Source organism: Suricata suricatta, chromosome 7 (assembly GCF_006229205.1).
Source record: "Suricata suricatta isolate VVHF042 chromosome 7, meerkat_22Aug2017_6uvM2_HiC, whole genome shotgun sequence".
NCBI lineage: Eukaryota > Metazoa > Chordata > Mammalia > Carnivora > Herpestidae > Suricata > Suricata suricatta.
This window is the reverse complement of record NC_043706.1, coordinates 139,791,737-139,804,250: the sequence shown is the minus strand read 5'-3', so window position 1 is coordinate 139,804,250 and position 12,514 is coordinate 139,791,737. Positions and strand designations below refer to the sequence as shown.

Genomic DNA, 12,514 nt, shown 5'->3' with positions numbered 1-12,514 from the left:
CCCCCCTGTCGAGCCCCTGTCTGCCCCTCTCAGGGCTGGATCTGGAAAGCCCCACTCTCGCTCCACTGTAGTCATTTCACACCTCAGCCTTCTGCCACCGTTCTGGAAGAACTTACACAAACGATCCGTGCACTTCCGCTTTAGGCAGTGTTAGTAAGCACTGCACATTGAACCGAACTCAGCGTCCCCAAATCAGCATCTTCACTTGAGAGATGGCGTCCAGTTCAGAGCTGCCCGCTCTCTGCCTCTCGGCTTCCGTTTGCCCGGGACCTGCTGTCTCTGATGTCAACGTGTCTAAATCCCTTGTGGTTTGTTCCCTTCCAGGCTGGGGACCCTGAGTGTTCCACCCTGGACTCTAAGCAGCACTGTCGTCTCCTTCAGTTGAGTTGAAATTTGCATTCCTAAGGCTTCCATGCTTTGGTCCTGGTTCCGGTCTTGAGGCCAAATAGAATAACTTCTATCCTTATATATACTCCTTCAGATAGTTGAAGATTTTCCATCTTGTCATGCCTGAGTATTCTTTTCCGCACATTTAGGTACATTAACTTGTTCATTTATATGTTTACTCTGCCCCTACCATGTGCACAGTATTGGTGACAAAACTGAAGTGTGGTCAGCCCTTGACCTTGGGGAACTTTGCTTCCGTGTGTCAGACTCCTCTTGGGACATGATTTTAACATTCCACCACTATTCTGGCTGTTTCCCTCTAAATGTCTTTGGGTTCATCTGTCCACGTGGGAAGGCAGTGCCACGTACTTGAGGTGCGCTGTCACAGCACGGAGGGGTGACCCTCTTGTCTGTTCTGAGGGTTGCCCAGGCCACGCACCTAAGGTAATGATAACATTGACTCTGTCGATGGTCATGTGTTGTGGATTTATGTGAGCTCTTGTCTCTTAACACCTCATCTCCTTAGTCCCTCTGCTTGGAAAGCTGGTTGTTGTGGGTGTTTTTAGAACTCTAGCACAGTTATTTCTATTAAAGTTCAGCTTGATAAGATCAGCACATTGTACCAAACGATCTGAATTTTGTCTTCTAATTCTGTCATCCAAATATTTGAAAAGCAATAACCTGCTTTAACTTATGTCCATGCCTTTGAAGAGAACAGAGCCACATACACCCTGGAGCAAAAGCAGAGCATCGCTTACTGTTTCTCCTTATTAATCCATATACGGCACTTGAGGTCTTTAAATAATATTTATTTGCTTAAGCAATCTTACAGTTCTTTTGCCAATAGGTATTATAAATGGATTTGCCACATTATTTTTCCAGTGAGGCCTACTTTTCACAGTCAGTTTGGACCTACAAACACAAAACCAAGCAAAACAAATCTATTTCTTAAGGAATATATCCAGTTAATTGTGACTGTGCTGTTTACTGATGGTCCGTCTCCACTTTATACGTACCCGGGATGCATATGCCATTGTTAGAACTGTGTTCTAATTGTGTATTTTCCCCATTGAACTTATGTCCGTATCATGATTTATTTAAAATGTTACCTTATTCAAGATTTAGTATAAATGTTGAGGGAATTAAGCATTCCTATTATTGAGCTGTAAGTTGGATAGATTTGAATATCACCCTTGTTCTTTTGGAAATAAAAATGCTAAGATGAAATACTGCTCATCGGGATAGTAATGTAATCCATCATGAGACTTCACTGTGGTTTGCTACCACTGGCTATGGCCTTCTTGTAAATTGAGGGAAGGCTTTTTTGAGGGCATCAAATACCTTAGGATACTTTTCACTTTGCAAACCTACCTTCCTCTGTTGCTATGGTTACCGTCATACCACAGGAAACCCTTCATCTTTGTATAAATTGTTTTATAGCTTAAAGTTACTTGTTACTATTCTGAAGTCTGTGAACATGCTGAGGAGTTATACAGGAGGACCCCTCTGCGCAGGACGGCCCCCGTGAAGCAGTGACACTTCAGCAATGTCGCAGCACACGCCTTACACGTTTATTAGTGAACGAGGTCGCCGGAGCCGTTCTAAGGAGTAGAATCGTGCGCGTGGAGAGCCGTGGTGCCGCCGCGGGTCAGGGCTGGTTTCCGGAGCAAGCTGCCTGCGTTCAGATCCTGCCTCCGCCCCCGGCCCGCGGTTTGGCCGTGGAGGAGTTACATTTCTGTCTCCATTGTGCCGTCGCTAAATGGGGCTGACCGCAAAAGCATGGCTCACCGCGTTGTCGTGAGGTATTCCATAAATAGGATAGTTTTTGCAAAGCACTTATATTTTCCGCTCACTCTCATTATTATTATTATCATTAATTTGTAGTGATAGTCCTACAAATACAACATATGATCAAACCTCAGGCGGGACATCTGGGGGGCTCAGTCACCTAAGCGTCTGACTCTTGATTTTGGCTCGGGCTATGATATCATGGTTTGTGGGATCGACACCGCAGACCCTGCTTGGAATCCTCTCCCTCCCTCTCTCTCCGCCCCTCTCCCGCTCATGCACACTCGTCCTCTCTCAAAATAAATAAACTTAAAAAAAGAGATCAAACCTGTTAGCAAATTTTAAAGTTCACAACACAGTGCTGTTAACTATAGTTACAGATTGTACCGAACGCCGTAGAACTTGTTTATCTTGCATAAACTTTGGCTCTTTTGACTAATACCTTTCCACTTCCCACTCCCCCAGCCCCTGACCACCACCATTCTGCTGCTTCATGAGTTCTATGATATATATATTCGTATATATCATATCCTCTTTTCTTGATCCACTCATCCGCTGGCAGACATTTCGGCTGTTTCCATGTCTGGCTGCTTTGACTAGTTCTGCAGTGAACGTGGGAGTGTGGCTGTCTCTTCAAGGTCCTGATTTCCATTCCTGTGGCTACGGAGCCAGAAGTGGGGTTGCTGGATTGTATAGTAGTTCTGTTTTTTGTTTTTATGGAACCTCCACACTTTTTTTTCATAGTGGCTGCATCAGTTTACATGCCCACCGACTGGGTTCAAGGGCCCCCTTTGCTCCCCATTGTGAGGAGCATTTATAACAGCGCCTGCCAGGGTAACAGGGTCCATGCTGTGTACGTACTGGCTTTTTTAGTGTTGTTGCTGCTGTTGTTATGGCTCTCTTTCTTATCCTGGTTTCATCTCTCAAATATTTTCAGGAAATAAGTCAAATGGTAGGAATATTCAAAGTGGCTACCATGGAATACAGAAGTTCAATCATTTTATTTCTAATAATATTCATGTAATATTACCTATAATAGATCTAATTTTGGTTTTATTAAATGTCTGGGCTTATGAATTTTAGAATGCTGAGCTTTGATATGTTATGACGCTCTGCCATTTATTCTCTTGTATGATATTACCAACATGGCTGATACTAATCTAGTGGATGGATTGCACAACGATAAATAAGGTTTTCTTTTTTTTTTACAATTAAAGTGTAGTATGTTAGTTCTGTTTAAACTGGTGTATTTGTATTATTGCTTCACAAAAATTATGTAATTTTTTTCAAGGTAGTTGATTTAGGGATGACATACATAACAAAGAAAAAAAGAAATTTGAGTATTTCCAAAGTTCACATTGAAGTTTGGCTAAAATGTTGGGTTTTATCCTGTAATGGTGAAGGATTACTGGAAAGGCAGTATGAGGCCAAAGCACCACCAGTGTCTCGTTAGTGTTAGTGGTATCTGTCTTTGAAGATGAAGGGAAACCGTAGCCATGGGACTGAATTTAACACTGTAAGTGAAATTGGCCTTTTTCATTTCAACGTCCCAAACTTCTCTCATTCAGATTAAAAACTATATGGATCTGCTCTTGTAAGAACACGGTAAATTTCTTTCTCTGTTTCATTTCTGATTGATAAAAATATTTTGGAATCAAATGTCCATTTTAATCAGTACTTTCATGGGCTGCTTCTTCAAGTCCTCAGAGGACCAGTCAAAGCAAGGCAGGGACATCTGGAATATCAGAGACCTCTGTGGCCTGGGGACCAAAACATCTGGGCTTACGTCGGCCATTCTACACTTTTCCTAAATAGACAGTCCTGCAAAAGTTGAACTAAAGGAATTTGAGGGGCGCTGAGATGGCTTGGTCGGTTGAGCATCTGATTCTTGATTTCGGCTCAGGTCATGATCTCACAGTTTGTAGGTCTGGGCCCCATATCGGGCTCTGCACTGACAGCTGATGGCACAGAGCCTGGTTGGGATGCTGTCTCTCTCTCTGTCCCTCCCCCATTAGCGCATGCTCTCTCTCTAAAAAATAAATAAATAAACTTAAAAAAAAAAAAAAACCTAAAGGAGTTTGATTAGATTACCTTTACATTTCAATTTTGTTTCTACTGTTCCTCTTTCTTCTGGAAGCCAGTCCTCGGCTCTAAGAGGGAGCTGAGGTGGTGGGTGTCCCACGTCTGTTCCTAGTGGGAAGCACCTCAAAAGCTGCCGCGTTCTTGTCCACGCCGCCCTTTGCTCAGAGCTCTTCTGACTGGTACAGTTACACCAGGGAGAGAACCTCACTGAGGGGGCAGGGCCATCTCTCACCCACTCCCAGGGCCCCTGCTGTGCCTCCCTTCCTCAACTGTTGGGTGCGTTTTTCTCTGGGCCACCTGCCCAAGTTTTCGCCACTGGCCCACGCGGACCCCCTCTGTGTGGCCAGCACAGCCCCCGGCGTGCACGCCTTCCCCTCTGGTATTAACCAAATCCTGGTGCTCATCCTGGGAGCACCCTCATGTCATGAATACGTACATTCCCAGGAAATTCACCTCAGGGCCCGGAAGTGGGGTTGGTGACTTCTTTTACTCCACATTTCTGCGTCTCAGTGGTTGATTCTTTAACCTTTTGCACAACAGGATCCATTGAGTGTTCCGTCCTGCAGCTGTGTGTTCACCTCTGTCATCCCCTGCTACCTTTGTCGTGTGGGGGAATGACACCTCACTTGTGGTCCTCCTGTGTGCTTCAACCCCAGTGTCCTGGGAGACTTACCATCCGTCCCCTGCACCTCCCTTATTGCCTCTGCACCAGCTACGTGTCCCCACAGGCAGCATTCTGACAGTCAGCCGTTTACCTGTTCCCTCTCCAGATCACCAGGGGCCCTGCTCTCCAGACAGAGGCCCTCACTGTCCAGCCTGCCCCTCTGCCCTCTCACCAGGACTGTTTTGGGACCATATCATGATCTCTCGTCCATTGCCTCCCTTGTTCTTTCCCAATGTATCAGTCCCCCCCTTCTCTCTCTGTTTCATAACTGTCATGGACTCTAAGTCTAAAGTTCTCTCTTGGCCAGCGAGCGGGGGGATGCAGGATGAAAACAGGAGAGAGATGGCTAATGTCCGGGAGAAGTAAAGAGTCCGAATAAGGGTCCTTGCCTCGTATTTATTAAGATCAGAAGGCCTAGGAGAGTGAGGGGTATGCACAAAGAGATAATGAATCAGGGAACATTAACTCAGGGCATGAGGGAAAGTGGGTTTTGAAGATATACAGTACCTGGGGTTTGGATCAATATAAAACCCTGGCCCCAGGTGGGTGGGCAGCATGGCTGTCAATGGCAGACAGGAGGCCCTGCATCGGTTTATCATCGCTGGCCTAGGGGATGGGACCGAGAGGGCAAAACACTTCAGGGTTAACGAGGCACCTTTCCTTTTGTAAATCAGCCCCTCTCTGGGCAGCCTCACCCAGTGTGGAGCAGTGGTCTGTAGCCCTATTTACCTGCTTGCCTAATTTGGTCCTTTCTTCCAGAGAAAGCAGCATTCTGGTATAATACTAAGTTGAGGGGTGGGGGGCGCTTTGCCCTGAATGTCTAATCTCGCTTACCTCATGCACCTTTGCATTGGGTGCCTTGCACCACGCTCTATTCTGGGGGCTCTGCATCCCTTCTCTACTCTGGGGTGCCTTTGCACCTCCCTACTCTGGGGTGCTAATCTTGTTTCCCCGGTCTCTGGTGAGAACAGCCCATAACTTTGTACTTCTTTCTGCCTTGTTGACACCATGGCGGAGCCCAGGGGGTTCATAGGCTTATCACCCACACATAACTTCAGTCATACTTTTGTTTATGCTCCACATTGGAATAAGTCTGTACCACACCCTTGCTCTTCAATCTTTGCATGGCCATCTTCTGTAGAAACTAACCTTGAGGGGCACCTGGGTGGCTCCGTCGGTTAAGCGTCTGGCTTCGGCTCAGGTCAGATCTCACGGTCCGTGGGTTCGAGCCCCGCGTCAGGCTCTGTGCTGACAGCTAGCTCAGAGCCCGGAGCCTGTTTTCGATTCTGTATCTCCCTCTCTCTCTGACCCTCCCCTGCTCACACTGTCTCTCAAAAAAAAAAAAAAAACCACAAACCATTAAAAAAAAAAAAGAAACTAACCTTGAATAAGGCTATTTATTTGTTTTTTAAAGTCTCCTCCTGTGTAGCCACGGGATGTTGGAGGAGACATGCAAGAGGACCAGCTGGTGAGACTCTCATGTTTGGACGTCAGCTTCCAGAGGGCTCCAGCACTGCTTGTTTAGTGTGTGCTAGGCTTCTCTGATCGTCCACGTTTCTGCCGTCCTTACACCAACTATGTCATGCCTCCTCCATTCTCTTTTTCCAGCTTCCTGCTCAGGCTTGGTTGCTGACCTCTTCTGTTTTACAAGGAAATGAAAAGAATCATATGGAAACCTTGCCTTCCTGATACCAAGCAAATAAACCTACCTAAACTATCCAAGCTTTCTTGCTTTGAAAGGTGAACTTCTGGAACTTTGGATAGTGTAACTCCCAGCTTATCAAGAACTTACCCAAATAGGAAATCCTTGCTTTTCTTTTGTACTCAATCTCTTGCTCAATCAGACCTAAGTTTCTCCCATTAAAAAAATAGATTTCATTTAATTAGTCATTCTCTCTGGAAACTATTTTCTTTTCTCTCCTTGACAGTAAAACTTCTGGAATGGGTCAGGTTATACCACGGCCTTCTTTGACTTAAGTCATACCTTATCCCTTGATTTCCTCAACGCTGTACTCATATGCTTTTCAACCCCATCCCTGTGCAGGTTAGCTCATACAAGGGTCATTTTAGGATTGTTCAGCTTCTTCCTTTCCTTTAAGCTTTGCGACACAAGTTCCCCATCTGCCTTTCTGGATGTTCCTTTTTTCTGTATTCTTAGCAGATGACAAGATGTGAGGTCTCACGTGATGTCACTCATTTCTGTGGTGTCATGATCTAGCGACACAAAAGCTGATCTCTACTGTCTGTCACTTACACCTCCCTGTACACTAGACCCATATATCCATTTGCGTTGTGTCTTCTACACTGAGATATCCCAGAGGCACCTCAAATCCCACATGTTGAAAACTAAATTCGGGACCCACTCCCACCCACCCACTTCCAAGCGGGGTCCTCTGCCAGTGTTTCTGTTTCAATAAATGGCTACACTCTTCAACGATTTACATGGAAGTCTATATTGCAACTTCTCCTGACCTCAGTTGTCTCTCTTAGCATCACCAAGTCTTGTCAATTTTGCCTTCTGTCTCTGAGTCTCTCTATCTTACACAGGACCATCCCCAGTTCAGTCAACCATGTTTTCTGGACTGTTTCAGTGTGTGGCGATAGATGTGATTAACAGTTCCCCAGCTGGCTTATCTGTGTCTATTCTGATTCTTCTCCCAAACATTCTGTTCATTGTAGGATAATTGAACTTTGTAAATGCAAATCTGATCTGAGATAAAAAGGTTTTGCTGTATGGCCTTATCATCTAAGATTCATGATAAACTTTGAATCTGTACATTTGAATTCAGTGGTATTTCTGTTATATAAAGTGTTTCTCACTGTATGTAATCATGTTTGATGAGAAAAGACATGTTAGAGTCTAAATAATTGGCTTAAATTTGAATGCTTAAAATATAAGCCATTGGAAAGTTTTGGTCAATTTTTATTTCTGGTTTAAATAACTTAAAATGTCTACACTAGACGTAAAATGTTTGTACAAGGCAGTATGAAATGAATATATCATTTTGGCATATTTGTTTTCTTTCTAGCTGTTTATTTGCTGTTTGCGTATAATAAATCATTGATCTGGTACTCCACATTTATGTGTATGTAAGTATATAGATAAATATTCCTTCCTCCCCCCCCTTTTTTTTCATCCTATTTATTTAAGGTAACTTCTGCCTGTGGCAATTCATTTTTCAGTGAATGACATTGACCTGTTATAAGTCAGTTAAGCAGTCCTCTTATGGATTGGAGCTTCTAGATAGGTTGTTTTGAGTTACTGATAAAGTAAGATAGAGTTTTAATTTATTTAAATTACACCAAGGAGTCAAAATCCTAGGTTTTCTGGTCTTAGAAAAGCAAGTTGATGTTCATAAAATTCCACTGCTGTTTAATTCCATGGTTAAAAGAACACTTGGGTCAGTGAAGCTGTCAGGAATTTTAGTAAGCCCTCCCTTGGGTTTTGATGTACAACAATTAAAGGCAGAGGGAGATGTGGAAGACCAAACATCTGTCAAGAAGTAGGCTGGCTAATCTTGTCTATTCCTGTTGGACCTGAAGCCGTTTAGTCTACATTTTAGCCTCCTTTTTTAGGCTTAGAAAGCTTAACTGAAAAAAATAATCTGTACTTGGTGTATTACAAATGTCTTAAGTCGAAAGTGAAGGCGCCTGTATCACCTACAAAAGAATATTGAAAAGATCACTTTGGCCAAGTGATACACACTTTATGATTAGGAGTATTTGGGTAAAGCGTCAGGATATTGCATTCATGTAAAATGAAGCTAGCTGCTGCCTAGGTGAGCTGAGTGCGGGCTCCAAAGAGAGGACCTATTTCCTAACCAGCTGCACTTCTGCTGCGGGCTGATAAATCGCGGTGGGTGGAATCAATTTCATCATTGATCTGAAAGATAATCCTTTTTGTGACAGTCTTATCCTGGGGTTTTTACTGTCAGAGGTAAAAATGAATGGCAGGGTCTGAGGAAAAATGGAGGGGCAGAAAACTGGGTCCTGTGGGGAAAGTGCCCTTATCTGTCCCTCACGCAGGACCCCACACTCGAGAGTTTGTACTTGGGGCGAGGTAAATAAGACATTTACCCCAAAAAGATTACATTCCAGTAACTGTCTGCACTGTGCTCCAAAACTTACAAATCAATCGTGTTTATTATTATATATGGGAAGTAAGAAGATGCTTGGCAGATGATAATGTATGGCTGTTCAGGGGTCGTAGTGCTTTTTTAATCAATATTCTGTGCTTCATGTTAGGCTGGTCTTGGAAGGCAAGCTAAGGGGTGGAGAAGGCTATGGGGAAAGCACGGTGTTTGCCTTAGATGGGTTTTATTTTGCACACGCTGTGAAGCAAGGGAGAGTAACCGCGGTGCCTCGGGGGATCCACAAGGAGGTCCGTGCCGGGGTGCATTTAAAACAGTACCAGACGGTTCCTTCTGGGGCGGAAATGAAGATAGATTTGCCATTTCAGACCCTGATTTATAAAGCAGGTGCCCTTCGTGTCCAAGCAGGGGCACTGAAGCTCTGGTCAGCTTGGTGCCGCAGGGGCGGCGCTGCCCTCCGGCCGCTCGGACACCTGTCCGCAGCTCTGGCCCGCACGGGGGGCAGGTGTGGACTTCCTCTGCCGGCAACCTCACACCATTGAGGGTCTCAACGCTTTCTTTCACCCACCTCAGGAAACACTCCCCCGGCACCTGTCTTCCTAGAGCCCAGTGTGTCCTTGGGGAGCGGTGGATGTCCCTGAAATGGTTTTCTAACCGGCTCGGCAGCCTCCTTGGATCCCGTTCAGAACAGTGACAGGTCCTCCTGTGGCCGGGCTCCCTCGCAGGGGTTGCCGGTGCGCTGCGCTTGAGGCGCTAATGACCTTGGTACATCTCAGTGAACACAAGACAGTAGGCTAGCTCTGGGGATATACTAATCCTCCCGTCTTCCTTAGTGATTTCAGGGTCTTTTCATTTTTATTTTTTCAGTAAGTTTGGAAAAGATATTTTAGGGTTTTTTTTTTTTTTAATTTCATTTTGTTTTGTTTTGGCGCTAAGAGGAGGAGTCTGCAAAACTTTTTCTGTAGGGGCCACATAGTGTGTCCTTTGGCTGTTTTTGGCTTTGTGGGTTGTAAAGTCGCTGTCGACCACCTGCCTCAGCTGTTGGAATGTGACAACAGTCAGGCGATGTGTGAACAGGTGGGCGGGGCTGGTTCCAATAAAACTTTAATCACAAACCTGGGAGTCAGCTGACTTGGCTTGCGGGCTGTAGTTTGGGAACCACTGACCTAGGGGAAAAGGTGAGGGTAAAATGAGGGTGTATTTGGTTCAGATTATTCAGAGATTAAGGTCAGGAAGACTGCTTCCAGCTGAAGTCATTTAGTAGCAAAATATGTAGAAATTCCCCAACCGTCACTTTCTAGGTGTTACCTGCCACTTTTACATGATTCTCCACAACCTTAATAATTCACAATTGAGAAATCCCTCACTCAGCGGTTATTTACACAGACAGGAAAATTGCCCCCGAGTTATCTGCGCTCAGGAGAAAAACCCCGCTAGCCAAAGAGCAAACCCTTTGTTATGTGTGAAAACTAAAATCCGACATAACAGCAGTGCGTCCTCGTGCTTCGGGGAGGACTCGCTTGTCGGAATAAGGTGTGGAGGAGCACAACCAGGGTCTGGAGGCTGGGCGGAACCTCCGCAACAGCCATGCCAGCTGTGAGTCCCCGGAGGCCAGGGGCGCCCGGGATGTGGGGGCAGGAGCCCTACAGCCTCGGCTTTTGCCCAGTGGCCGGCAGAGAACCCAGTTTGCTTTCCCCTTGCTTTCTAGAGGCAACTTGCTCTACTTTTGAGACCCATCAAGGCTTTAGGGCTGGTATTTTGACTTTGAGAAGAACTCGTCCAATTTGCTTATCATTAGATACACTTGAGCTTACCCTGGGACTGTTGGGATAGGTGAAGGGCAGGTTCCATGTCCGTGGTCTCCGGGTTGCTTCTCCTGCCGTCACTCAGCTCGGGTCAGGACCTGCGTCCCCTCTGGTCCCGCGGCCCGTGGCAGTCTCCCTCTCATGTCCTCAGTGCTCTTCTTTATTTTTTAACTTAAATGTTTATTTATTTATTTTGAGTGAGATCCTATGGGAAAGGGACACATAGAGGGAGAGAGAGAATCCCAAGCAGGCTCCACATGTTAGCACAGAGCCTGATGTGGGTCTCGAACTCATAAACCATGAGACCTGAGCCAAAGGCAGACGCTTAACCAACAGAGCCTCCCAGATGCCCCTCCTCACTTCCGGTTTCTCTTACACCCACGTGTGTGCCCGCCGCAGGGAGCATTGTGACCCCCAGACGCTCCCTGAGTCCGGCTCCCTGAGTCTTCACAGTCACATCCTAATTCCCTGGGACCTCACGCCCCAGCCTGAGTGTTCTGGCCTCTGCCGGTGTCTCCAGCCTCACCTCCCTTCCTCCGGCCTTAAACCCTTCCTGCAGTAGTGTGAGCTTCATGCTTCCCTGGCTTCCCAGCTCTTCCATGACCAGGGTCTGTTTGCCTGGACCACGCCGAGTCCTCCCTCCCCAGCCCAGCAGTGTCTGGTCTCCTCCAGCCCCGAGGTGCCTCTTCATCTGCCTAAATCCTTAGGGCCTCAGGCTGCTGTCAGGAGTCCTTCCCCCCAGAAGTCTTCCCACGCTCCTGGACTGGGTGAGGAGCTCTCTCCCAATGGCCCTTTACGCCCAGTGTTGCACCTGTCTCCTGCACAACCCCATGTACTGAATGAGGTGTTGTGTTTCATGTATTCCCAGTGCTTGGCACAAAATAGATGTTCAGTAGGTGTTCGTTGACTCAATTTGTTTCCAAGTAAGGATACGCATGGTAGATAAATGAGAATATTGCTTCATTGAGTCTAGTAGACTTAGCAGTTGATTAAAGACACAATACATACATAAATCACATAGGTAAAATCACAATTACTCCCTAAAAGTCTGGTAAACCTGAAAATCAGATAGGAAAATCTAAGAGTGTCCTGTTACTTTTTCTACATAGTCATCTCATTATGGAAGCATCTCCCATGTTGTTATTCTGAGTGAAAGGAGCCGTACACAAAGATGATATATTTTCTGAGCCCATATATGTGAATTCCTAGAATAAGCAAAGTCCATCTGTGGGAAAAAGTAAAATAAGTACTTTGGGGTAAGGAGACTGACTAGGTACTCTTAGGTATATACCTATGAGAAATGAATATATATGCTGCAGAAAAACTTCTTCCAGAACCTTCATAGTAGCCTGACTTAGGATGGCCCCAAACTGTGCCGTATGTCAACCAGCCGAAGTATGCTAACACTCCTGTAGCATGATCATAGAAGGGACCATTATTCTGTAATTAAAAAATAAAAGAAACTACTGACATACACAATATTGTTAAACTTTTAAAAAGTAGGTTGGATAAAAGAGGCAAACGTAAACGTGTACACTGTATGGTGCTGTGTCTGTGGCATTGAAGAGCAGGCATTGAAGACCCTGACTTGTGGTGACAGCGGGAGGGAGCTCGGTCCCGTTGACAGCTGGCCCAGGCCAGACCTGGAAGGGGTGCGAGGACGGTTTTATCCGATCTGGACTGAGATGTCCCAGATG

The 12,514-nt window shown here is 45.7% G+C and overlaps 2 long non-coding RNA genes across 2 annotated transcripts in view; one reads left to right on the top strand and one right to left on the bottom strand.

Annotated features, from left to right (window-relative positions):
• The window catches only part of LOC115296061, a 176,890-nt gene that overhangs the window by 104,047 nt on the left and 60,329 nt on the right, over positions 1–12,514 (top strand). The gene's annotated exons all lie outside the window — the stretch shown is intronic.
• On the bottom strand, positions 6,343–11,031 carry LOC115296059. Its single transcript, XR_003910709.1, has 3 exons — positions 10,827–11,031; positions 10,129–10,178; positions 6,343–6,560 (listed from the first exon to the last, which is right to left on the bottom strand). It is a non-coding gene; the product is annotated as an uncharacterized LOC115296059 (long non-coding RNA).